This window comes from Neoarius graeffei, chromosome 3 (assembly GCF_027579695.1).
Source record: "Neoarius graeffei isolate fNeoGra1 chromosome 3, fNeoGra1.pri, whole genome shotgun sequence".
NCBI lineage: Eukaryota > Metazoa > Chordata > Actinopteri > Siluriformes > Ariidae > Neoarius > Neoarius graeffei.
In genome coordinates, this window is record NC_083571.1 from 256,757 (window position 1) to 283,800 (window position 27,044).

General features: G+C 45.7%; 1 protein-coding gene across 6 annotated transcripts in view; it reads right to left on the reverse strand.

The window, feature by feature from the left end:
• The window catches only part of LOC132883045 (pleckstrin homology domain-containing family G member 3-like), an 82,858-nt gene that overhangs the window by 35,967 nt on the left and 19,847 nt on the right, over positions 1-27,044 (reverse strand). For 2 of the 6 annotated variants that reach the window (XM_060916176.1, XM_060916175.1), the window contains exons 2-3: positions 23,674-23,837; positions 23,234-23,276 (exon numbers count right to left, since the gene is read on the reverse strand). The gene's annotated coding sequence lies outside the window, so the exon portion shown is untranslated. Of the gene's footprint in view, positions 1-20,122; positions 20,223-23,233; positions 23,277-23,673; positions 23,875-27,044 lie in introns of those variants that run through there. The other 4 variants (XM_060916179.1, XM_060916174.1, XM_060916177.1 and 1 more) reach the window with 3 other exon arrangements.

Consider the following 27,044-nt stretch of genomic DNA (forward strand, 5'->3'; position numbering starts at 1 on the left):
ACCTGAGGTAGTGATGTAAACATGAAACATGCACAAAAAGTCGCGTTATGAAACTTGCCTGTGCATGGTTACAACGAACAAATGCAAACCCTGCAATACAAACCTTTACTTTCACAACATAAAAGGCATAATGTTATAAAGGGTGTTATCTGTAGTAGCATAGAGTATGGTTTAAACCGCCAACAATCTGCTTCCATGTTGGAAATTTCCTTCCTTAAGATTAACTGCTAAGGAGAACTTTCCTCTAACCCTTCCCTCATATGGAATATTATTTCCAGTTTTGTATTTAATGTTTGTGGTCACATGTAAAGTCACATGGTTACATGGTCCATTAAGAGCATTTTCAAAATGTGGAAACTTTCTGTAGTTCTTGTTGCCTAAAGAATTTACAGCCAAAGCAGTTTGTGGGCCGAGTCTTCTGATGTGTGTACAGTGGTGCTTGAAAGTTTGTGAGCCCTTAAAAATGTTCTATATTTCTGCATAAATATGACCTAAAACATCATCAGATTTTCACACAAGTCCTAAAAGTGGATAAAGAGAACCCAGTTAAACAAATGAGACAAAAATATTATACTTGGTCATTTATTTACTGAAGAAAATGATCCAATATTACATATCTGTGAGTGGCAAAAGTATGTGAACCTTTGCTTTCAGTATCTGGTGTGACCCCCTTGTGCAGCAATAACTGCAGCTAAACGTTTCCGGTAACTGTTGCTCAGTCCTGCACACCGGCTTGGAGGAATTTTAGCCCGTTCCTCCGTACAGAACAGCTTCAACTCTGGGATGTTGGTGGGTTTCCTCACATGAACTGCTCGCTTCAGGTCCTTCCACAACATTTCCATTGGATTAAGGTCAGGACTTTGACTTGGCCATTCCAAAACATTAACTTTATTCTTCTTTAACCATTCTTTGGTAGAACGACTTGTGTGCTTAGGGTCGTTGTCTTGCTGCATGACCCACCTTCTCTTGAGATTCAGTTCATGGACAGATGTCCTGACATTTTCCTTCAGAATTTGCTGGTATAATTCAGAATTCATTGTTCCATCAATGATGGCAAGCCGTCCTGGCCCAGATGCAGCAAAACGGGCCCAAACAATGATACTACCACCACCATGTTTCACAGATGGGATAAGGTTCTTATGGTGGAATGCAGTGTTTTCCTTTCTCCAAACACAACGCTTCTCATTTAAACCAAAAAGTTCTATTTTGGTCTCATCAGTCCACAAAACATTTTTCCAATAGCCTTCTGGCTTGTCCACATGATCTTTAGCAAACTGCAGACAAGCAGCAATGTTCTTTTTGAAGAGCAGTGGCTTTCTCCTTGCAACCCTGCCATGCACACCATTGTTGTTCAGTGTTCTCCTGATGGTGGACTCATGAACATTAACATTACCCAATGTGAGAGAGGCCTTCAGTTGCTTAGAAGTTACCCTGGGGTCCTTTGTGACCTCGCCGACTACTATACGCCTTCCTCTTGGAGTGATCTTTGTTGGTGGACCACTCCTGGGGAGGGTCACAATGGTCTTGAATTTCCTCCATTTGTACACAATCTGTCTGACTGTGGATTGGTGGAGTCCAAACTCTTTAGAGATGGTTTTATAACCTTTTCCAGCCTGATGAGCATCAACAACGCTTTTTCTGAGGCCCTCAGAAATCTTTTGTTCGTGCCATGATCAGGGCTTTGAACCGGTTCAAGGAACGAAAACGAAAACCGGGAACTTTTTCTATTTCACATGGAACAGAACCGAAACCAGAAACTTTATTATTTTTTATGTTCCGGAACAGAAACGCTTATTAAAAATAATGGTAACCGGTTAATACCGGTTTTTATTTCGTTCCTCAAAGTTTCCGTAGCCTACAAATAAAAAAGCCATTCTTCTCCTGCACAAGTTTCTATGACCCGCTGGGGTTCACTTCCTGTGTGACGTTCGCTGACTGAATGGAGAGAGTGGGAAGGTGGACTACTATCACGTCTCCATTACTGAGTGTCTCTGAGCAAAGAAGAGCCTGAACGTTGCAACCTCCCTATTGGCTGTTTGTAAAAATGTATCAGTTGTTGCCCTTCCCACGGGAATCATCGCGGGCTCGAGAGACGAGACCTGACGAGTTAGTTCGTTGGTAGCAGAACAAAATGTCTGGACACAAATCGGGTTTTCAGAAAAGGAAAGAAAATAAATGGAGGGTCGAAAATGCAAAACAAGTTTTAAGGTAGGACAAATGGTTACTTTTTAAGGCAGCCCGCCGTGGCTGCAGGCTTTCAGTTGCGTCATTGAATGGTTACTTTTCTGAGGCAGCCCGCCGTGGCTGCCTGCAGGCTTATTTATTATAGCCCATTTAGTTAAAATAGTTGATATAAAATGTTTATAGTTATAGTTATGTGATGGTTGTCCTGATTTAGACTGGTGGTTTTTTTTTTGGGGGGGGGGGGGGTTTGCGCGATGTTGCACCCGGGTCCAGATTAGGGCAGAACCGGCTCTGGCTACATTTCAGGTGTAGTTTGTTTTATGTATGTATGTACTTGCATAGATGTGTACTTGGTCTTCCAATATGGCGCCTAACAAAATCGCGCGGCGCGGTGACGTCATGCGGTAGCCCTCTATAGGGCCTGACTAGCCTTTGGTAACACACTAAACGAATTATCTTTCATTTTTGGCACTTTTTCTGTTTGTGTAGATGGGAAGACATACTGAGAATCCAAATTGCCAACATTTGAAATAATAATTGTTTTGAATTATTTCTTGTCTTATTTAATGAAGGTTGTAATAGAATTAGCCTACATTTGGCTTAAGCTGGATGAGACAGAGACATAACTTTATAGCCATTTGTTAAACAGCTGACAGGGAACGTAATTAACCGTTCCGGGAACGAAATTTTTTTGTTCTAACCGGTTTGGGAACGTCTATTTAATGGTGGAACCCAAAACCGGAAACGTTAAAATTCCGTTTCTGTTTGGAACGAACCAATAGGAAAAAAATTCTGGTTCAAAGCCCTGGCCATGATGCACTTCCACAAACATGTGTTGTGAAGATCAGACTTTGATAGATCCCTGTTCTTTAAATAAAACAGGGTGCCCACTCACACCTGATTGTCATCCCATTGATTGAAAACACCTGACTCTAATTTCACCTTCAAATTAACTGCTAATCCTAGAGGTTCACATACTTTTGCCACTCACAGATATGTAATAGTGGATCATTTTCCTCATAAAATAAATGACCAAGTATAATATTTTTGTCTCATTTGTTTAACCGGGTTCTCTTTATCTACTTTTAGGACTTGTGAGAAAATCTGATGATGTTTTAGGTCATATTTACGCAGAAATATAGAAAATTCTAAAGGGTTCACAAACTTTCAAGCACCACTGTATATGTATTTAAAGTTTATAATGATGTCATAAAGCTAATCAGGCAAACAACATCATCAACTAAACAAAACAAACAATCATTCTCAATCAGCAGTCTCACGTCTTTTTTTCTCTCACTCAGCAAATTACAGCCATTTGTTTTACATTACATTACATTTGGCAGATGCTTTTATCCAAAGCGACTTACAATAGAGGACATAAACATAGCATATACAATGTGCACAGGAAATATACAGAACAATAAGTGTAATTGCCAACTGGGGTTAGTAGTTTTTTTTTCTTTTTTTTTTTAAAGTACTTTAGCGCAGGGTCAAGTAAGACAAGATAGAAAGACAGACACTTACACAAACACACCGCACAACGTGCCTAAGAGTCTACCCCGGGTCTGGGCCAGCTCAGGCATCAGTGCAGTAAATAGTCATGAAAGAGGAGAGTCTTTACATGCTTCTTGAAGGTTAAAAGAGATGATGCTAGTCTAGTTGCTTCTGGAAGTTTGTTCCAACACTGAGGGCCTATTACCAAGAACAGTTTTGCCTGGGATCGCTTGGAGCGAGCAGTGGCCACTGCTAGTCGGTTTGTGTTGGAGGAACGCAGCTCTCTGGCAGGAACATACGGCCTTAGCATTTCCTTCAGATAAGCTGGGGCTGTTCCTGAGATGGTTTTGTAGGCAAGGGTCAGGGCCTTGTACTTGATCCGGGCCGCCACTGGCAGCCAATGCAACTGGATAAATAGAGGAGTAACATGAGCCCTTTTGGGTTGAGTGAATACCAAACGTGCTGCAGCATTCTGAACCAACTGCAGTGGTTTTATTGCACAAGCAGGTAGACCAGCTAGGAGGGAGTTGCAGTAGTCCAGGCGGGAGATGACCATGGCCTGAACCAATAGTTGCGCTGAATGTTGGGTCAGGTAAGGTCTGATTTTCTGTATGTTGTACAGTACAAATCGGCAGGTCCGGGCGACTGATGCAATATGGTTGGAGAATGACAGATGGTCATCGATCATAACACCAAGGTTTTTAGCGACTTTGTTTGGGGCCACAGTGGTAGAGCCCATCTGGAGGTTGATGTTGTGACGAATTGACTCTTTAGCTGGGATCACAAGGAGTTCGGTCTTGGACAGGTTCAATTGTAGGTGGTGTTCCTTCATCCATGTTAACAGGTCGGTGAGGCAGGCTGAGATGCGTGCTGAAACCGTGGTGTCATCTGGCTGGAAAGACAGGTACATCTGGGTATCATCAGCATAACAGTGATAGGAGAACCCATGTGTTCGAATGACATGTCCCAGGGAAGTGGTGTACATTGCGAACAGAAGGGGCCCCAGCACTGATCCTTGGGGTACGCCTGTAGTGAGAGTGTGAGTTAAAGACAGTTTTCCTTGCCATGACACGTTGAAGGAGCGACCAGAGAGGTAGGAGTTGAACCAGGAGTGGACGGCACCAGTGATTCCCATGGTTGTGAGTATCCTGAGGAGTATCTTGTGGTTGACAGTGTCAAAGGCAGCTGATAGGTCTAGTAGGATGAGGACAGAGGATAGTCCTTCCGTTCTTGCAGTCCTAAGAGCTTCAGTTACTGACAATAATGCGGTTTCAGTTGAATGTCCACTTCTGAAGCCAGATTGTTTTGGGTCCAGTTGTCCGTTCTGATTTAGGAAGTTGTTAACCTGTTTTGCAACTGCCCTTTCCAGGGTTTTTGATAGGAAGGGGAGCAGTGAGACAGGGCGGTAGTTTCCAACCTGTGCTGGGTTGAGCGTAGGCTTTTTCAGTAGAGGTGTTACCCTTGCTTGTTTGAAGGCAGAGGGGACGGTTCCAGAGGACAGTGAGGAGTTCATGATGCATGTAATAGCTGGGACGACTGTTGAGGCAATGTCTTGAAGCAGGTTACTGGGCACTGGGTCCAGTGGGCAGGTGGTGGGACGGCTCTCAGCGATGAGTTTGGCGACATCACCTTCAGAGAGTGGAGTAAATTTACGGAGTGTTGCAGCAGTGTGAGTAATTTCTTGGGGTTTTATAGTTCTTCCATTTTCACAGGTTCAAAAGTAATCAGACAAATGAGTGATAAGCAGTTTCATGACCGATTATGGCTGTTTCTTCATTATATCATGACAAGTTAAGGAGATAAAAGGTCTGGAGTTGATTCCAAAAGTTGAATTTGCATTTGGTAGCTGTTCATGCGGACTCTCAATAAGTGGTCCAAAGAGAAGTGAAGGAGGCCATCATTAGACTAAAAAAAACAAAAAAAGACCTATCAGAGAGAGGGCAAAACTGGAGTGGCCGACTCAAAAATTTGGTAATAATTTGACATTAAGAAGGGGAATGCACTGGTGAGCTCAGCAACACCAAAAAGCCTGGAAGACCGCAGAAGACAACTAACATGGATGATCACAGAGTTTATTCCTTGGTGAAGAAAAACCCCTTCACAACATCTAGTTAAATCAAGAACACTTGGTCCATCATTGTCAAGGTCTACAATCAAGAGAAACCTTCAGGAATATAAATACAGAGGGTCTACCTCATGACCAAAACCACTGGGAACACTCAAGAACAGAAAGGCCAGATTAGACTTTACTAGAAAGCCACCGAGTTCTGGAACAAGATTCTTTGAAGATAAAACCAAGATTAACTCGTACCAGAATGACAGGAAGAGAAGCGTTTGGGAGAGAGGAAGGGTTCATGGTCCAAAAAACAGCACATCATCTATCGAACATGGTGGACATGGGTGTGTACGGCTGCCAGTGGAACTGGGTCTCTGGTGTTTAGTGATGATGTTCCTGCTGATTGAAGCAGCAGGATGAATTCTGAGGTGTATAGAGCTTTACTTTCTGCTCAGATTCAGTCAAATGCTGCAAACCTGATAGGACGGCGCTTCACAGTACAGATGGTTAACGACCCAAAACATACTGCAAAAGAAACCCAAGAGCTTCTTTAGGAATGTTCTTAAACAGCCAAGTCAGTCAACCCAATTCAGCTGCTTTTCAGTGACTGAAGACAGAATTGAAGGCACAAAAAAACACAAACAAACAGGAAGTGAAGGCAGCTGTACTAAAGGCCTGGCAAAGCATCTCAGGGGAGTAAACTTAGGCACAGCCACACCTTACTCCATATGCCTCTCAGCAGCTTCCACAGCACTGATGGTTTTTGAGCAGTTCTTATATACCTAACAGACAATCTCATCTGGCCTTGGGTCAGATCCTGCTCTGATCTCAAAGGCAACTTCCGCCACTTTGAGCTCCACCTGTCTCGCTATCTGTCAACATCCTTTCACAGTTCCTGGTATTTCCTGAAAGTTCATTATAAGCTTCATGGCTGAGCGTTGTGCAGATATTCCTGTGCTGCTGCATCTAATCCTGAGAACTTTAAATGTGTTCTCCAGGGCAGCTTTTGGGAAGTTCCTGACGTCCACCTCCACTACAGCCACTTTGCTCTCCATACTTTTTAACATTCAGGAACAAATGACAATAATAATAATAATAATAATAATAATAACTAGACTGCATTTCCACAGAGAAAATGCAAAGTGTGCTTGCTGAGCTGTAGCAGAACAGCTAGCATGCTAGCATGCTAAAAGCTAGCATGCCAACATGCTAATGCCAACATGCTAACAACTAGCATGCTAACAGTTAGCATACTAACATGCTAAAAGCTAGCATGTTAACATGTTAATGCTAACATGCTAATAGATAACATGCTAATAGATAACATGCTAACACCTAACATTCTAACATGCTAATGATTAACATGCTATTTGTTAAAATTCTAACACTTTAAGGCTAATATGCTGACAGCTATCATGCTAACAGCTAACAGGCTAACATGCTAATGGCTAGTATGTTAACTTTTAGCATGCTAACACACTGAGGGTGACATGCTAACAGCTAACAGTTAGCATGCTAACATGCTCAGGCGAACTCACTAACAGCAAACATGCAAACTCTGCATGCTACCATGCTAATCCTAACATGTTAACAGCTCTCATGATAACATGCTAATGGTGAACATGCTAACAACTCGTGAGCTAGGGTTAGGGGTATCGTGAGCCTGATATCGTAATGGGTAACATGCTAACAGCTAGCATGGTAACACGTGAATGCTTATATGCTAATTGCTATCATGTGTGCGTGTAAGTATTCCTAATAAAGTGGCCATTGAGTTGAAGTTGATTTGCTGTCAAAGTCTCAGATGAGCAGATCCTTGCCAAATGTATCATCACCTATGGGGGAAGGGAGGAACGACTCAGTCGAGCTTCCACTGATTAGTGGCAAAACGGAGAAAAACTGGACGGATGAAAGGCGAGAGAAAGGCGAGTGCGGGTCAGAACCGATATCATGTGTGTGATGGTGATTTGGCCTGAGGTGCCGTATGAAGTTTGGTGGATGTGTGGTGAAGTGTTACTGAGCAAAACTCCATTCATCTGAATGGGGCCAAAAATCAATGGAAGCCTATGGAGGTAAAAAGACGCGTGAAAATCAAGGAAAAGACGAGTGCAGGTCTCAGATGAGGGGATGGATCTGTGCGGGGACTTGGCCTGAGGCATCAAGTGAAGTTTCTTGAAGTTTGGTCACTTGGTTAAAAAAATTGATGGCGAGTGAAAGTTTTTCTCCTCAAACACCATTCATTTTCAATGGGGCCAAAAATCAATGCAAGCCTATGGAGGAAAAAGGGATGAGCAAAAAGAAAGGAAAAATATGAGTGCGGGTCAGAACCGATTGCATGTATGTGTCGGGGGAGTTGGCCTGAAGTATCACATGAGGTTTGGTGCATCTGCGATGGAGCGTGTCCGAGTAGGACGATTCGATTCATGAGCCCTATTCATTCTCTATGGGAAAAAAACAAAAGAAAAATGACAAGAACAAGAGAACGGGCGTGTTGATCCAAAAGCTGTATGTATACAAGCACACTACACCACTTCGGGCCAGACGTCTCAGCGTTGGAACGGTGTCTCTATCTTGAACGGCCTAGGAGGAGGAGTGGATCCAAAAAACGTGTCTGAATAAGGCAGAATAAGTAAACTTAAGAAAAATAGTGTGCTTGCCTTCGGCTGCTGTGTGCCTGAGCAAGCACACTAATAATAGAGAAGAAAATAAAGTAACTCAAACCAATGTGCCCATCCCATAATACTCACCACACCCTGCTAACCAGCCTGTAGTTAACATGATCATATCGTTGATGAACTACAGCGTTACACAATCTGCATCTCTCTCTCCTCCCTCTGTCTCTTTTGGGATAATGTAATTAATAATGTGATTTTCTGGATTTTTTTTCTCATTTAGTCTCTCATAGTTGAAGTGTACCTATGATGAAAATTATAGGCCTCTCTCATCTTTTTAAGTGGGAGAACTTGCACAATTGGTGACTGACTAAATACTTTTTTGCCCCACTGTATCTGAACCAGTGGCTGGGAGCAACTCCTGAAAAAGTGGTCAAAGCTTTATGTTCCACTTCCTCCATGTAAAGATTGGCCACAATAGGGGATACCGGTGAGCCCATGGCACATCCATGCTTCTGTCTGTAGAAACTTTCATTAAACTGGAAAAAAGTAGTAGTCAGGCAGAGGTCAAGCAGGGTGCAAATCCGGTCCGTGGTGAGGTTCGTTCTATCCAATAAGGTGCTGTCTCGAAGGAGTCGTTTTCTAACAGATTCAACTGCTTCTGTGGTGGGAATGCAGGTGAACCCAGGGATGCAAACACAACCATGGTCAAAAAAGAGTGAGGTAGCGCGGCGACGTGGACCCCCACCACCACCACACACACACACACACACACACACAAAATATCAGTCAGACTTCATTACGGTCCATCCCGACACAAACGAATTTCGCTTCGCTCTCATTGACTTTGAAAGGAGGCGAAATTCGCCAATGTTTTTGCTTAATTTAGACAGCCTAAGTGACTGTAATGTTGTGGCTACCATGGATGGATGGATGCACCACGAACTCATATAACACACACATGGGTTACACATTACCATTTGCAGGGGCTTCAAAGTTTGGGAGAATAGCAGAGTACAAATAATTTACAGCAGGGTGCAAAATGGTAAAATGTCTGCCAGCGGTGGTATCCATGTCATCCTCAAGCTCGGGTCCTCTACCAGAGGCCTGGGAGTTTGAGGGTTCTGCGCAGTATCTTCGATGTTCCTAGGACTGCCCTCTTCTGGACTGAGGCTTCAGATGTTGTTCCTGGGATTTGCTGGAGCCACTCTCCCAGTTTGGGGGTTACTGCCCCAAGTGCCCCCACTACCACGGGGACCATGCAACCCTTGACCTTCCACATCCGATCCAGCTGCTCTTTCAACCCTTGATACTTCTCAAGTTTCTCATGTTCCTTCTTCCTGATGTTGGCGTCAGCTGGGATCGCCACATCTATCACCACCACCCTCTTCTGCTCTTTGTCCACCACCACTATGTCCGGTTGGTTAGCCAGGATCTGTTTGTCAGTCTGGAAGCTGAAGTCCCACAGAACCTTGGCCCTGTTGTTCTCAGCCACCTTCTGTGGTATGGCCCATTGGGACTTGGGTACTTCTATTCCATACTGGTTGCAGATGTTCCTGTATACTATCCCAGCCACTTGGTTGTGCCTCTCCATGTACGCTGATCCAGCTAGCATCTTACACCCTGCTACTATGTGCTGGACTGTTTCAGGGGCTTCTTTGCACAGTCTGCATCTTGGGTCTGATCTACTCTGGTAGATCCTGGCCTCTATGGCTCTTGTGCTTATGGCCTGTTCTTGTGCTGCCATGATTAGTGCCTCTGTGCTGTCTGTCAGTCCTGAATTATCTAGCCACTGGTAGGATTTCTTGATATCAGCCACTTCCTCTATCTGACGGTGGTACATGCCATGTAGGGGTTTGTCCCTCCAGGTTGTCTGTTCCTCCTCCTCCTCTGCACTCTCATCAGGGTTCTGCTGCCTGAGACATTCACTTAGCAGTTCATCCTTTGGGGCCATCTTTCTGATGTATTCTCGGATTTTCGATGTTTCATCCTGGACCGTGGTCTTGACGCTCACTAGCCCTCAGCCTCCCTCTTTCCGCTTAGTGTATAGTCTCAGGGTGCTGGACTTGGGGTGGAACCCTCCATGCATGGTGAGGAGCTTTCTAGTCTTGATATCTGTGGCTTCTATCTCCTCCTTTGGCCAGTTTATGATACCAGCGGGGTATCTGATGACTGGTAGTGTGTACATGTTGATGGCTCGGACCTTGTTCTTACCATTCAGCTGACTTTTCAGGACCTGCCTTACTCTCTGGAGGTATTTGGCTGTGGTTGACTTCCTTGTGGCCTCTTCATGGTTTCCATTAGCCTGTGGGATGCCAAGGTACTTGTAGCTGTCTTGGATATCACCTATGTTGCCCTCTGGTAGGTCAATCCCCTCAGTCCGGATCATCTTGCCTCTCTTTGAGACCATCCGGCCACACTTGTCCAATCCGAATGGCATCCCTATGTCATCGCTGTAGATCCGGGTGGTGTGGATCAGCGAGTCTATTTCTCGCTCGTTCCTGGCATACAGCTTGATGTCATCCATGTAGAGCAGGTGGCTGATTGTTGCCCCACTACGGAATCGGTACCCGTAGCCGCTCTTCATGATGATCTGACTGAGGGGGTTCAGGCCTATGCAGAACAGCAGTGGTGATAGCGCATCTCCTTGGTATATGCCGCACTTGATGTTGACTTGGGTAATGGGTTTTGAGTTGGCCTCTAGGGTTGTCTTCCACATTTCCATTGAGTTCTGGATGAAGGTCCTTAGGTTCCTGTTGATCTTATACAGTTCCAGACATTCCAGTATCCATGTGTGTGGCATTGAGTCGTAGGCTTTCTTGTAGTCAATCCAGGCAGTGCACAGGTTGGTCTGTCTCTTCTTACAGTCTTGGGCGACTGTTCTATCAACCAGTAGCTGGTGCTTGGCTCCTCTGGTGTTACTGCCAATTCCTTTCTGTGCCTCGCTCATGTATTGAGCCACATGCTTACTCATTTTTGCCGCAATGATGCCTGACAGGGCCTTCCATGTTGTGCAGAGACAGGTAATTGGCCAGTAGTTGGATGGGATGGGTCCCTTCTGGGGGTCCTTCATGATTAGGACTGTCCTGCCTTGGGTTAGCCATTCTGGGTGGGTCCCATCCCTCAGCAGCTGGTTCATCTGTGCTGCTAGGCGTTCATGGAGTGCAGTTAGCTTCTTCAGCCAGTACGTATGGATCATATCGGGGCCTGGTGCTGTCCAGCTCTTCATCTTTGACACTCTTTCTTGGACGTCTGCCATTGAGATGGTTACTGGTTCTTGTTCTGGGAGGTTGCTGTGGTCAGCTCTTAGGTCCACTAACCATTGGGCATCGGTGTTGTGTGATGCCTTTCTTTCCCATATGTCTTTCCAGTATTTTTCCACCTCAGCTCTTGGTGGGTCTGACCGGTTGTTGTTCCCCTGCCACTGAGAGTACACCTTGGCTGGTTCAGTGGAGAACAGCTTGCTTATTCTCCTGGCCTCTCCCTCCTGTTAGTCGCTGTTTGGCAGTTGCGAGTGCCTCTGGTATGGAGAGTGAGTAGTACTTCCTGGGTGCCCCTTTATTCACCATGTTCCCTTTCTGTAGTTCAGCTAGATGGCTAACTTCTCTCCGTGCTGCCTTTATCTTGGCCTCTAATCGTCTCTTCCATGGTGGATACTGTTTGTTATGTCCCGAGCCCACCTTGTGTCCAAGCATCTCCATGATTACTGTTGCTGTACTGTGTATCAGCTTGTTGGTCTCAGTGATGGTTCTTGTGGAGATTGTCTTCAGAGCAGCATTCACATCTACTAGTAGATCTTCTGAAGGTACTTGGCAACTCAGCTTTGGTATTCGTCGGGGGCTCCAGGTTTCCAGTTGGGTCACAATCTTCCTTCTCAGGTCAGCAGCTCTTGTGTTGAGGCTGTTAGCTGTTGGGGCTTGGTACCCAATCTCTGGTTGTGGAGATGATGATGACATCTCCCCGCTGACCTGTCTTCCTGGCTCCCCCTTGCCGTAGCATCGTTGTTGTATTTCATTAATCTCTAGTTTGATAGTAGATTTCGATTACAGATGTTGGAACACTGGGCTAATAGCTGTTTCTTTGTTAGCCTTGATTGTGGGTTTCGAAGTATCCAATGGTCCCACATTCACTGCATGTATCCCCTCTCTCTGGGATTGCTTGTATAGTAGCATTCCAGCAAATCCATATTTTCTGTCCTCGTCCATCGATGTCTTGTTCCAGTAGCCCATTTCTCATCAGTTTGCCCTGGTTCCCTAGCAACTGACGCAGACCTTGTTGACCCGGGTGACGTCTGAGCCGGTATGACTCTATCAGTTATGTCTTCACTCATTCCTGAGGTAGGCTGATATATCATGAGGGGTCTTGCCTAAGGACCCTTACTGGATGATGTTTTGCCCCGACCGGGATTCGAACCCCGATCTCCCGCATCGTAGTCAGTGAGAATTACCACTGTACTATCCAGCGGGAAACCGCCCAATTTGGCAACACAGCTAATGGCTGCACTCATGTCGAGGATGTAAACAAAGTTGACGCGGCAATGGACATACATGACATAGCGGATGTAATTTACGTTCACAACTTTTTTTGCCGTCAGAAATATTTAATATTACGAGAGACAAAGTTAATATATATATATATGCACAATTATTTTAACACTTACGCTTTGATTGTAGACGAGTAAATGACTTCCACTTCAATGCTGATCATTTACTCCCAGTCACCAAGGCTCCAAAGAAATACACACTAGTAGATGAAATTCAGCAAGTTGATAAATGAACACACCTATCTGAGGAAAAGCCTGGGAGTCACGTTCCTTAGCAACCAGATTACCCAGCCATCGGTTCCATCCACTGACAGTGTAGCAGCTAGCAGTTTGTAACGGAATGCTGAGCAGCCAGCAGCTACACTGTCAATCTTACTATCTCTGCTATGAATGGTTCCATATATCCACCAGGGGGAACCAAACATTGTATGGTCTGCACAGTACTCGGGTCTATCATTACTACCAGAGTGGATTACCGGAGAGCAACCCCCCCCAAAAAAAAACTCTTCGGATCTGCACGAATTACACAAGTCGCCCAAAATGCCGGGGAAAAAGCAGAATGCGCCGAAAAGCGCGCCGTTTGCACGCTTGTGAACCGAGAAGTGACGTCGTAGGAAACCATGGTTTCATCTGAGTCTAGTTCGAGGTCTGCAACTTTAGTAGCAAAATCTTGGGAGTTTTTGACGTGATGTGGCATATTCCCAACGAGAGGAGCCAGGATGGTGGCTAGGTGTTTGGCAGAGTGTATACTGATGATGATAGGTCTGAGTGGAGCTCCTTCCTTGTGAGTCTTGGGGAGTCTGTATATGAGAGGACGTCCATGATGTTTCATGGCATGTGTACACTCTGATGGGCTGTCCCATAACCGTAAAGCAGGGGGGTTTGTCGGCCTTGGACTTATACCAGCGGTTACCACCACTGCGACGTTCATAAAATGCTGCACATTTGGTGGGTTTCATCTCCAGTTTCGACCACTGCAGGAACTCATCAGTACGAACCAGCATATTGGTGATTACCCTCTCATCTCTAGATGACATCTGAACATCATCAGCATACCCCTGCACAGGGTTTGGGGATCTTAAATGGGGGGGGTGCACACTGGCAGAGCCATTTCAACCACTGGTTGATGGCCAAGATGAAATGTACAGCACTCCAAGGGCAGCCTGTTTTAATTCCCACCTTTAGAGGTATTGGCTGTCAGTTGCTTCCCACAGATGACTTGAAGGAAAGATCCCTTGTACACATCTGTTATGACATTCAAAAAGGGCTGAGGTAGATAGATTTCCTCCAGCGCACTGAGCATCACGCTGTGAGATAGTGTCCCAAAAGCATCTCTAAAGTCCAGAAATACAGTGTAGAATTTACATGATTCATGCTTAAAGTCATCAATACCAGTCTTCAGGCAGAACACATGTTCATTCATACCTTGTCTGTCTATGTAAGCTTTTTGTTTAGGTGACAGAATTTATGCATCCACGAGCCATGGGAGAATACGGGCAAGTAGGCATTTCATGAATACCTTGTAAACAGTAAGGAGGAGAGAAATATCTCTCCATGTAGAGGGGTCATTTGGGATATTGTCTTTTTTCAGTATTCTGTAAATGAGAGCCCCCTTCCAAGAGTCTGGCACTTTTCCGTTTATCAAACAAATGTTGAATATATTGGTCAAAATTTTTGTAGACGAAGGTTTTGTGGCTTTCAATGTTTCATATGTCACCCCATCATAACCACTAGCTTTATTGTTTGGCAGGTAAGTAATAACTTTCTCAACCTCATCAAGTGTGAAGTGAGCAGTGGAAGGGTAATAAGCTGGAGCTGCCATCTGAACACTAGTAGACCACGGAGGCGGAGTTAGTGGTGGTAAAAGGGGTGATTGACATTTAGCTATGTAATAATTATACACCTCGCTGGTGTTATTGACAGTAGGTAAAGACAAAGGGAAAACACTATTATTGAGAATTATGTCAATGGCCTTTGCTCTGCGATGTTGCCATAGGTATGAAAGTTTTTCTCTGCTCACTGCCCTTTGTTGTCGTTCCTGTTGTCTGAGTGACGGCTGGATGACGTCTCTCACGAGGATCAGCTGTTTCTCGATCCAGGAAGTAATGGACGCCAATGTTTGTTCCATTGGATTTTTATGGCTCAAGGGAAACTTTTTCAAGATTCGGAGCACATATTTCAACAGTGGTAATCCAAAGCGCGCGCGCACACACACACACACACACACACAGTCTCTCACTTTGAAGCACATCAGATTCCTTTTGAAGATGGTGTGTGTAAGTGTATGTATGTGTTAAAGGTCAGTGTTATCCAGCAGAGATTTATCAGTAATTCACTCTGAACTCTGTCCATCCATTATACATCACTATCTCACTGGCACGCACACACACACACACACTTCACCTTACGAGTCCATTAAGTCAAGTCAAGTCAACTTTGTCAAATATGCTCTACATGCTCGACATACAGCACGGATGAAATATCAGTCCTCTCTGACCCACGGTGCAAACAGGCAATGCAATAAATAAAAATAGAATAATTGAAATAAAAAATATAAACAGTATAAACACTCTAGATAAGAACTAGACATAGACTAAACACTCATGTATATATATACAGTATATATATATATATATATATATATATATATATATATACAGTGTATATATATATATATATATATATATATATATATATATATATATATATATATATATAAATTGGAGCAAATAAACAGTCAAGGGCACTTGAGGTATAGCAGGTAAACATGAAATAAGCAGTATAAACAATAAACTAATAGTTGTTAAGGTGAGGTAGTGCGGAATAGTGCAAATGAGCGAGGTAAAGTGAAATGTGCAGTCCCTGAGTTCAGTGTGTTAATGAAGGTTGAGAATGTGCGAGCAGAATCTGTGGCAGGGGGCAGAGGGGGGAGGAGGGGCAGAACAGGGAGGGAGTTGAGCCTCCTGACCGCCTGGTGAAAGAAACTGTTCTTGAGCTGCTGGTTTTGGCCCGGAGACTCCGCAGTCTCCTCCCCGACGGCAGCAGGCTGAAGAGGCTGTGAGATGGGTGGGTGGGGTCACCTGCAATCCTGATGGCTTTGCGGGTGAGGCGGGAGTTATAAATATCCATTAGAGAAGGGAGAGAGACACCAATGATCCTCTCAGCTGCTCTCACGATGCTCTGCAGAGTCTTGCAGCAGGACACGGTGCAGGCGCTGTATCACACGGTGATGCAGCTGCTCAGGATGTTCTCGATGGTGCCTCTGTAGAATGTGTGCATGATGGGGGCCAGGGCTCTTGCTCTCCTCAGTTTGCGGAGGAAGTACAGACGCTGTTGGGCTTTTTTGGCCAGTGATGCGGTGTTGTTGCTCCAGGACAGGTCTTCAGAGATGTGCACACCCAGAAACTTGGTGCTGCTCACCCTCTCCACTGCAGCACCATCGATAGATAGTGGAGCATGCTGGGTGTGCGCTCTCCAGAAGTCCACAACAATCTCCTTCGTCTTCTCCACGTTCAGGCGGAGATTGCTGTCCTTGCACCACATGGCCAAGAGGCTCACCTCACTCCTGTAGATTGTCTCATCACCATTGTTGGCGAGACCCACCACAGTCGTGTCATCTGCAAACTTAATGAAGAGATTAGAGCTGGATGTTGGTGTGCAGTCGTGGGTCAGCAGAGTGAAGAGGAGGGGGCTCAGCACACATCCTTGGGGGCCCCCGTGTTCAATGTGATGGTGCTGGAGGAGTTGCTGCCGACCCATACAGCCTGTGGTCTCCCCGTCAGGAAGTCCAGCGGCCAGTTGCACAGGGAAGTGTTGAGTCCCAGCTGGTCCAGTTTATGAATGAGCTGCTGAGGAATGATTGTGTTGAATGCTGAGCTAAAGTCTATGAACAGCATTCTGACATACGAGTCTTTTGTCTCCAGGTGGGTGAGGGCTGAGTGGAGGGCAGTGGAGATGGCGTCATCAGTCGAACGGTTGGACTGATATGCAAACTGGAAAGGGTCCAGGGCGGGGGGGAGGGCAGACTTGATATGCCGCATGACTAGCCACTCGAAGCACTTCATGAGGATGGGAGTGAGTGCAACAGGGCGGTAGTCATTGAAGCAGGAGGGAGACTGCTTCATCGGGACCGGGATGATGGTGGTGGCTTTGAGGCACGTGGGGACAACAGTCTGGCTCAACGAGATGTTGAAGATGTCTGTAAAGACATCTGTGAGCTCCTCGGCACAGTCTCTCAGGACACGACCAGGAATGTTATCAGGACCCGGGGCTTTCCGTGCATTTGTCATCCTGAGAGCTCTCCTCACGCTGTCTGGGGACAGCATCAACACCTGGTTACCGGGAGGTGGTGGGGTCTTCTGTGCCGTGGTGCTGTTGTCTGCCTCAAAGCGAGCGAAGAAGTCATTCAACTGATTCAGCAGAGACGTGGAGTTGTCACAGGTCTGCGGCGAGGGCTTATAGTCTGTGATGGTCTGAATCCCCCGCCACAGGTTCCTGGTGTCTCTGCTGTTGTTGAAATAGTCAGCAATGCTCCTGGAATACTGTCTCTTGGCCACCCTGATGCCTAGTGACAGGTTGGCCCTAGCTGTCCTCAGGCCCACCTCGTCCCCAGCTCTGAAGGTGGCGTTCCAAGCCCACAGGAGCCTGTGGACTTCCCCTGTCAGCCATGGTTTCTGATTGGCCCAAATGGAGATGGTTCTGGTGACCGTAACGTCATCCATGCACTTACTCATGTAGGCAGTGACGGTCTCTGTGTACTCTTGGAGATCTGTGGAGTTGTTGTAGGTGGCCGCCTGTCTGAACATGCTCCAGTCAGTGGTGGAAAAACAGTCCTGGGGTGCCTCTGAGGACCCCTCTGGCCACACACGTATCTGCTTTGTAGCTGGTTTGGTGATTTTAACCAGCGGCCTGTATGCTGGCATTAGCATAACAGTGGAGTGATCTGAGGCCCCAAGGTGGGGGAGGGGTAGGGCTTTGTAGGCGTCTTTCTGCATGGTGTAAACATTGTCCAGAGTATTGTAGATAAATTTAAATAAATTAAATATTTACATATATAAAAGAAAATATTTACAAATATTTTCTCCACTGAACCAGCCAAGGTGTACTCTCAGTGGCAGGGGAACAACAACCGGTCAGACCCACCAAGAGCTGAGGTGGAAAAATACTGGAAAGACATATGGGAAAGAAAGGCATCACACAACACCGATGCCCAATGGTTAGTGGACCTAAGAGCTGACCACAGCAACCTCCCAGAACAAGAACCAGTAACCATCTCAATGGCAGACGTCCAAGAAAGAGTGTCAAAGATGAAGAGCTGGACAGCACCAGGCCCCGATATGATCCATACGTACTGGCTGAAGAAGCTAACTGCACTCCATGAACACCTAAATATTTACAAATATAAAAGAATAAGATATGGGGACCGCGTGGGTTTCCTCCGGGTGCTCCGGTTTCCCCCACAGTCCAAAGACATGCAGGTTAGGTTAACTGGTGACTCTAAATTGACCATAGGTGTGAATGTGAGTGTGAATGGTCATCTGTGTCTATGTGTCAGCCCTGTGATGACCTGGCGACTTGTCCAGGGTGTACCCGCCTTTCACCCGTAGTCAGCTGGGACAGGCTCCAGCTTGCCTGCGACCCTGTAGAACAGGATAAAGCGGCTAGAGATAATGAGATGAGATGAGAAGATATGGGGAAGAGAGGAAGGGGGGAGGGGGGAAGGGGGAGAAGTGGGGTTAGGGCAAGTGTGTATGTGTGTGTGTGTGTGGGGGGGGGGGGGGGGGCGAAGCAAGAAAGATATTGCACTTTATATTGCACATTATATTGCACATTGTCCAGTATTGCTTATTGTTAGGCTAAGCTACTGCTCCTTCCCATCCTCTGTCCTCCTGTTCCCCCTCCTCCCCCCCAGAGAGGAGTTGTACAGTCTGATGGTGTGAGGGACAAAGGAGTTTTTAAGTCTGTTCGTCCTGCACTTAGGAAGGAGCATTCTGTCACTGAACAGGCTCCTCTGGTTGCTGATGACAGTGTGCAGAGGGTGACTGGCATCATCCATGATGTTCAATCGTTTGTCCATAGACCTCTTCTCTGCCACCGTCACCAGAGAGTCCAGCTTCATGCCGACCACAGAGCCGGCCCGCCTGATCAGTTTGTCCAGCCTGGATGTGTCATTCCTGGATGTGCTGCCCCCCCAGCACACCACGGTGTAAAACAGGACACTGGCAACCACAGACTGATAGAACATCCACAGGAGTTTCCTGCAGATGTTAAAGGACCGCAGTCTCCTAAGGAAGTATAGCCTGCTCTGTCCCTTCCTGTGTAAGTGATTGGTGTTACAAGTCCAGTCCAGCTTGCTGTCTAGCCGCAGCCCGAGGTACTTGTAGGAATCCACAGCCTCCACCTCGACTCCCTCGATCAGAACTGGTCGTGACCTTGGTCTGGACCTCCTAAAGTCAATGACCAGCTCCTTGGTCTTTGAGGTGTTGAGCGGCAGATGGTTCCTGTTGCACCACACAGCAAAGTCCCTCACCAGGCTTCTATACTCCTCTTCTCTGTCGTCACTGATACACCCAACTAGCGAGTGTTAACCCTCTCTCATGTTATTTGCTCTGCTGATAGTGGGCGGGGCTTGCTGAGTGATGAACAAGCTTTTTATCTGTAGCCTGTTAACTAAAATGGGGTAGTGGAGCAGTAACGTTAGTCCGACACAATAGCAGAGGTGCTTTCACATAAAGGCAGCAACAGACACCGTCACATGGTGCGGGTGGAGTCTTGTTCTCGGACTCGACTCGGATCGATAGTGGACTCGACTTGAAATTTTCTTTAATGACTTGGACTTGAACACTGGGGACTCGAGACTGGACTTGGACTCGAGGTTTCGAGACTCGACTACAACACTGCACTTTTGTTAGTTTGTTCAAATGAATAGCAAAGTCTATGTCCAAATTCAAGTGACACAACAGGCCAAATAAATAAGAACAGCACACAGAAACCACAAAGCTGGTTATGAACGTTCTTCATTAGATTGCCTGAGGACTGTAACTGCTAACAGTTTTGCACATTAAACAGTCAATAACTTCAGTTTGATACAATAGATTCTACATTAAAACTATAATGAATTCAGAAATATTTCTGATCATACTCATAAGTTCCTGTAAACACAGTTGTACTTTGTGACTCTATAGGACGCAATTATAGAAATGAGTTATTTATAATCATGCTATCTGTTATCACCCAGATGAGGATGGGTTCACTTTAGAGTCTGGTTCCTCTCAAGGTTTCTTCCACATGAGGTCTCAGGGAGTTTTTCCTCACCACCGTCACCTCTGACTTGCCCATAAATTTCCATCCATCCATTATCTGTAACCACTTATCCTGTGCAGGGTCACGGGCGGGCTGGAGCTTATCCCAGCTATGGGTGAGAGGCGGGGTACACCCTGGACAAGTCGCCAGGTCATCACAGGGCTGACACATAGACACAGACAACCATTCACACTCACATTCACACCTACGCTCAATTTAGAGTCACCAGTTAACCTAACCTGCATGTCTTTGGACTGTGGGGGAAACCGGAGCACCCGGAGGAAACCCATGCGGACACGGGGAGAACATGCAAACTCTGCCCATAAATTTATAAATTTAAAGTTATATCTGGAATGTATATATTTCTTTAAAGCTGCTTTATGACAGCGTCTAATGTTAAAGCATGATACAAATAAACTTAAATTATAATGAATTAAGCACATCAGGCTGAAAATCTTCACTAAAAGCTGTGATGAGTGCGGGCTCACTCCACCTGCTGTCCACTGAAAATGCTCTGAACTTGAACACATTCACTGAGCACGTTATTAGGAACGCTACACTAGTACAGGGTCGGGCCTCCCTTTGCTCAAAATAACCTCAATTCTTCATGCCGTGGATTCCACAAGATGTTGGAAGCATTCCTTTGAGATTCTTCTCCATGTTGACATGACTGCATCACACAATTCCTGCAGATTTTTCAGGTGCACTTTCATGCTCACACATCCCATTCTACCACATCCCAAAGATGATCTATTGGATAAGAAAATCTAACCGCTTTAACTGGTAATCTAGCTCCTTGAGCATAGTGTGGGTGTTGGTGTTGTTCCTTTACAGCTGTTGCCAGCTCTTGTTGCTCCTCTACACCTTGCCCTTGAGCCTGATGGATTTCACCAAAACTCACTTCATGTATGAAATTCTTCTGTCAGAAGATCACACAGGATATTAACACAGGTTTATTTATAAAAAATCAGTGCAGACAAAAAAAGAGTGCACAAACTTGGAGTGAAAGACAGGCAAAGGTTGGGAAATCACCAAACAGAAAACCGTGAGCTACATCAAACTTATAAACTACAGAAAATCAAGTCAAAACAAAAATGACAGTCAGACCAAAATGTTCAGAATCATCACTGCAGAAACCACAAGTGAGATTAAAAAAAAAAAAGCTGAAGCGTGTCAGGGTTATTAAAGGAGTGTGTGATGTGTGCTTGATCAAAAGTCTGATAACTGAAAACAGGGATGTGTGTCATGTAACTGATCTGATCATGAAGTCTGTAGTTCGTTTGCTGAAATGATGAAATTATTGACTGATGCAGGTTATGATGTGGCGGCACGGTGGTGTAGTGGTTAGCGCTGTCGCCTCACAGCAAGAAGGTCCTGGGTTCGAGCCCCGTGGCCGGCGAGGGCCTTTCTGTGCGGAGTTTGCATGTTCTCCCCGTGTCCGCGTGGGTTTCCTCCGGGTGCTCCGGTTTCCCCCACAGTCCAAAGACATGCAGGTTAGGTTAACTGGTGACTCTAAATTGAGCGTAGGTGTGAATGTGAGTGTGAATGGTTGTCTGTGTCTATGTGTCAGCCCTGTGATGACCTGGTGACTTGTCCAGGGTGAACCCCGCCTTTCGCCCGTAGTCAGCTGGGATAGGCTCCAGCTTGCCCGCGACCCTGTAGAAGGATAAAGCGGCTAGAGATAATGAGATGAGATGAGGTTATGATGTGATTTTCTGAGGCTCCTGTTTCTGATTGAACCTGGCAGTGATGTCAGGGATTCTATAAAGCCATAAACTAACGTTGAACTCTTTCCAACCTAAATCCTCAAACACTAAACCAGGGCTTCCCTGGCTAATGGCACGATAAAATGTTCAAATTTTACAGCAGTCCGAGAATAAAAAATGTTCAGTGCTCAATGCTTAGGATCGCATAAAATTTATAATGTCCATTTGGAGACGTTTCCCAAAATAAAATCTCGGAATCCCTCAAATTCCCCGACATTAGACCCAAACCACTCAGACAACTGAGACAAGTCCCAGCACAGATGGTACAGAAGCCGTCCTAAATCTACATGGACCAGTTTCGGTAGGCAGTGAGACATTAAATCAGCATGACATGACAAAAACAAGGAAGTGCCTGGAGGACGGCACAGTGGTGTAGTGGTTAGCACTGTCACCTCACGGAAAGAAGGTTCTGGGTTTGAGTATGGAGTTTGCATGTTCTCCCCGTGTCTGTGTGGGTTTCCTCCGGGTGTTCCAGTTTCCCCCACAGTCCAAAGACATGCAGGTTAGGATAATTGGTGGCTCTAAATTGACCGTAGATGTGAATGTGAGTGTGAATGGCTGTGTGTCTCTGTCTCAGCCCTGTGACGATATGGCGGCGTGTCCAGGGTGAACCCCGCCTCTCGCCCATAGTCAGCTGGGATAGGATCCAGCTCGCCTGTGACCCTGCACAGGATAAGTGGCTAGAGATAATGGATGGATGGATGGATGGATGGATGGATGGATGGATGGATGGATGGATGGATGGATGGATGGATGGAAGTGCTTGGAGAGGGAGAGAGAGAGGAGAAAACCTCAGGTGCTGAAGTGCATGAATAATGACAAAAATTTTCAGCTTAACTGTTATCACAAATGATCGAGTTCAGTGTAAGCAACTACATTCTCTCTCCATTCACACTGCCACAGTGAAATGGAAAACTCTGATTTCCTGTGTTCAGTGTCTGTTACACGCCACACTGCCCCATAGTGGACACACTGACTGCTGAGAACATCTGCACACAACAGAACATCTGCATGTTTCACACTCGGAAGAATAAAGTGACTTCAGAGAGACTTCAGTTCGAGAGCGACGGGACTCGTCTCAGTGAAAAGTCTGACAGGTGAAAACGCAGTCATTTTTAAACATTATCAACAATAATATTCATAAAATTGCAAACCATGATATCAAACATTTATATTTTGAAAGCAACTACATAACAGTATAAAAGTTTCATTTGAGCATCATATGCCTCCTGATGTTACTGAACACAGTGTGAAAATGAGAGTCGAGTAAACTCACCAGCGCAGAACAGCAGCTCCTCAGCGGGCACACACAGAAAAGTCTAGAATGAGATGAAAGTGCTGTGAAATGTTGTGATAAACGCCATACGCTTATTTACTGAGAGGATCAAATGAGGTTTAAATCTCACAGCTGAAAATAAACAATAAACAAACAGACGGTCTCTCTCCGGACAGCGCTGAGTCACATGACCACACCAAACTACAAACAAGCTCTGTGTGTGTGTGTGTGTGTGTGTGTGTGTGTGTGTGTGTGTGTGTGTGTGTGTGTGCGCACGCACATTCAGACACATGCGCACACAACAAAAACAATAAAGAGTGCTGTGCACCGAGTGTGTAATTTACTGTGCTTTATAAACATCACCAAAACAGTTTAATGTAATAACACCAGCAAGTAAACCATCCATCCATCCCTCTTCAGGAAGTGTGTTCTCCTGGTACCTGTATTTGCAAGGCATCCAGCAGGTTAGTCCTGTTGGTTCACTCTGTGCAACTCTGCTGACGCTTCCTGGAGAGATAAGATAACTGTCGTAGAGGCACAGAGCAGGAAGAAGAGCAGGTTCTGTAGGGTGACAGTCTGAAGGCAGGCTGTTGGGCTCCAGCAGCTGGGTTTAGTTGAGACACAAAATTCATACGCAACATCTTCATATAGAAGAGAAAGAAAGAAAAGTTGGAAGTTGACAGCACTCTAGGAAAGTGACTGTCTTCATGATTTACAGAGGATCTATATCTACTTGTGATTTTCTCCACGTTGTTTTCACCATTTTTAATGCAACAATTAAATTTAATTCTACATTTTTAAGTCTACTGTGAAATAAAACATCCACCATTTAAGAAGCAGGTTCTGTGCTCACAAGTCATTTAGCAAACCCAGAGTCCCCTTCCACATCCATCATGTGTCTCCAGCACGGGCGATTGCTCTAAGACAGCGAGGGAGGCTCAGCCTCCTCTAAAAATGACGAACACCGTGTAGGATGAATTGCGCTAGGCTTATGTTATAGCCAGCCTTATAACATTGTTATTTCAGATCCAGAATCATAGAAATATATGTGCTCAACCCAACTACAGTGCAAAATCATTCCCTTATAAATGTAATGTGTGCGTGAGTTTTTCCCCCTCATGACAGCACGATGCAGCCCAGCCTCAGTGGACTTCAATGGCATTCGGGAGCTATGCGCGTTTCAATATCAAAATGCAAGACGGTTATTGGACAAATACTGCGAAAATGCCCGCCCACTGACTCCGAGCCTCACAGTGGGAGGGACATGGCAAAGCTTTCCGCGAGGAGACTGGTGATTGGTGAAAGCGGCCGGATATTTTCTTTGATTGACAGCTCGTTTCAAATATAGACAGGCAGCGGTGAATCTCAGTTCAGTCCCATGCGGATTCGCGAGTGCTGTGGTGTATTGTAAGAGATCAGCTTACATTTCGATTTCATTCATTACATACGGTTTCTACCAGCTTTTTTAGTTTGTATATATTTTCATTGTAAATAAAGTGTAAATATAGTGTTGTCAAGTTTGCTATCTTAGTTCCAGAAATTTTGTTTATTTGAGTGACTGAACTTGAACTTGAGGGGGCTAGTCAGCTAGCAAGAAAGCTGCGCACGGATGCCAAGCATTGCTGATTTAATTTTGGCGAAGCCATTTGCCAGTCTTCCTTTCGAGGAAAAAATTAAAATTAAAGAGCAGGGTAGACCAACGCCTCAAATTGACTTGGTGAAAAAGGTAGGGAATAATACTCGTTCCTTTCAGCTCTCCTGGTACGAGAAAGTGAATTGGCTAACAGCAAGTGACCCACATCAACAACAGTAAATAGGCTACTTTAGTAATATGTCATGGATGGACCAAAAATATAGAATCTATTTAAAATGTTTATGCTGAGTATATTATATTGGAATATATATTTCTCTGGATATGAATTAAACACAGCTACAATTTGGAAAACATTTTTAAACAAAAACACAGCCGAGAACATTTCACACTACAGACCTGGATTAAAAGTGAAGGGTTATCAAAATTGTCAATAAAACATTTCTCAGTCAAAATAAGTAAAATATAGGGAAAGTGTCATTGAATGAAATGTGTGGCCCCCAGCTCTATGTTTGGCTCCCCAAGGTCAGTGCTTGTGCCTATTCCAGAACACTCTGCTGTTACTGCTGAGGTTCCTGACAAAGAGCTGCTTTCAATAATGATCAATTTTTAAACAACATGCCACAATTTTAAAATATAAAATGTTAAAATATACCCCTCCCCCCCAACACCACCATCATGTATATTGGACAGTAGGCTAATGGGCCAAAAGAACCTGTTATTTCACAGTTTGTGACCCCGCCAACAATCAGCCAGATCAGAGGCAAGAGTATGGGCAAAATTGATATCAAATATCAACCCTAACCCTAATTCTTTTTTCTTTTAAAATCTGGAAATATCGTAACCGACCAGCCTCCCCTGTTTGAAAGACTACCAGCCGCCACTGCTCTCCAGCCTCTAGCCGTGGCACTGGATTTTCATTTCTTCTTGCCTTCAATGCTGTCATCTGACTTTCAGGTGTTTACCGCTGTGCCCAGGTCTGAAATCTGTTTCTCCATTTCAGCTTTACACGTGAGATGACGGTTTATAAAGCAGTAACAACATGTATTTTACTTGTTGATGTAGCTAGTTACAGATGTTTTCTGGGAGCAGCTGGAGTTATAGGGTTAGAGAAGGAGGTAGCATTCTCCCTGTGTAAGGTGCAGTGTGTAATGTGTAGTATGTGTATAGTGTGTATGATGCTCCACATCACCACTCCACTGCACCATGTCACTGCTCCACATCACCGCTCCACGTCACTACTCCACTGCTCCACGTCACTGCTCCATGTCACTGCACCACCTCACTGGTCCACGTCACTGCACCACGTCACAACTCCACTACACCATGTCACGGCTCCACATCACCACTCCACATCACTACTCCACTGCTCCACGTCACCGCTCCACGTCACTGCACCACATCACCACACCACATCGCTGCACCACATCACTGCTCCACAACACCACTCCACTGCACCACGTCACTGCACCACATCACCACACCACATCGCTGCATGTCGCTGCACCACGTCACCACTCCACGTCACTGCACCACGTCACTGCTCCATATCACCACTCCACTACACCATGTCACTGTTCCACGTCACTGCTCCACATCACCACTCCACTGCTCCACGTCACTGCACCACCTCACTGCTCCACGTCACTGCTCCACGTCACCACTCCACTGCACCATGTCACTGCTCCACGTCACCACTCCACTGCACTACTCTACTGCACCATGTCACGGCTCCACATCACCACTCCACATCACTACTCCACTGCTCCACGTCACCGCTCCACGTCACTGCACCACATCACCACACCACATCGCTGCACCACATCACTGCTCCACAACACCACTCCACTGCACCACGTCACTGCACCACATCACCACTCCACGTCACTGCTCGATGTCACTGCTCCACATCACCACGCCACGTCACTGCACCATCACTGCTCCACATCACCACTCCACTGCACCATGTCACTGCTCCACGTCACCACTCCACTGCACTACTCTACTGCACCATGTCACGGCTCCACATCACCACTCCACATCACTGCACCACGTCACCGCTCCACATCACCACTCCACGTCACTGCACCACATCACCACTCCACTGCACCATGTCACTGCTCTACGTCACCACTCCACTGCACTACTCTACTGCACCATGTCACTGCTCCACATCACCACTCCACATCACTGCACCACGTCATCACTCCACATCACTGC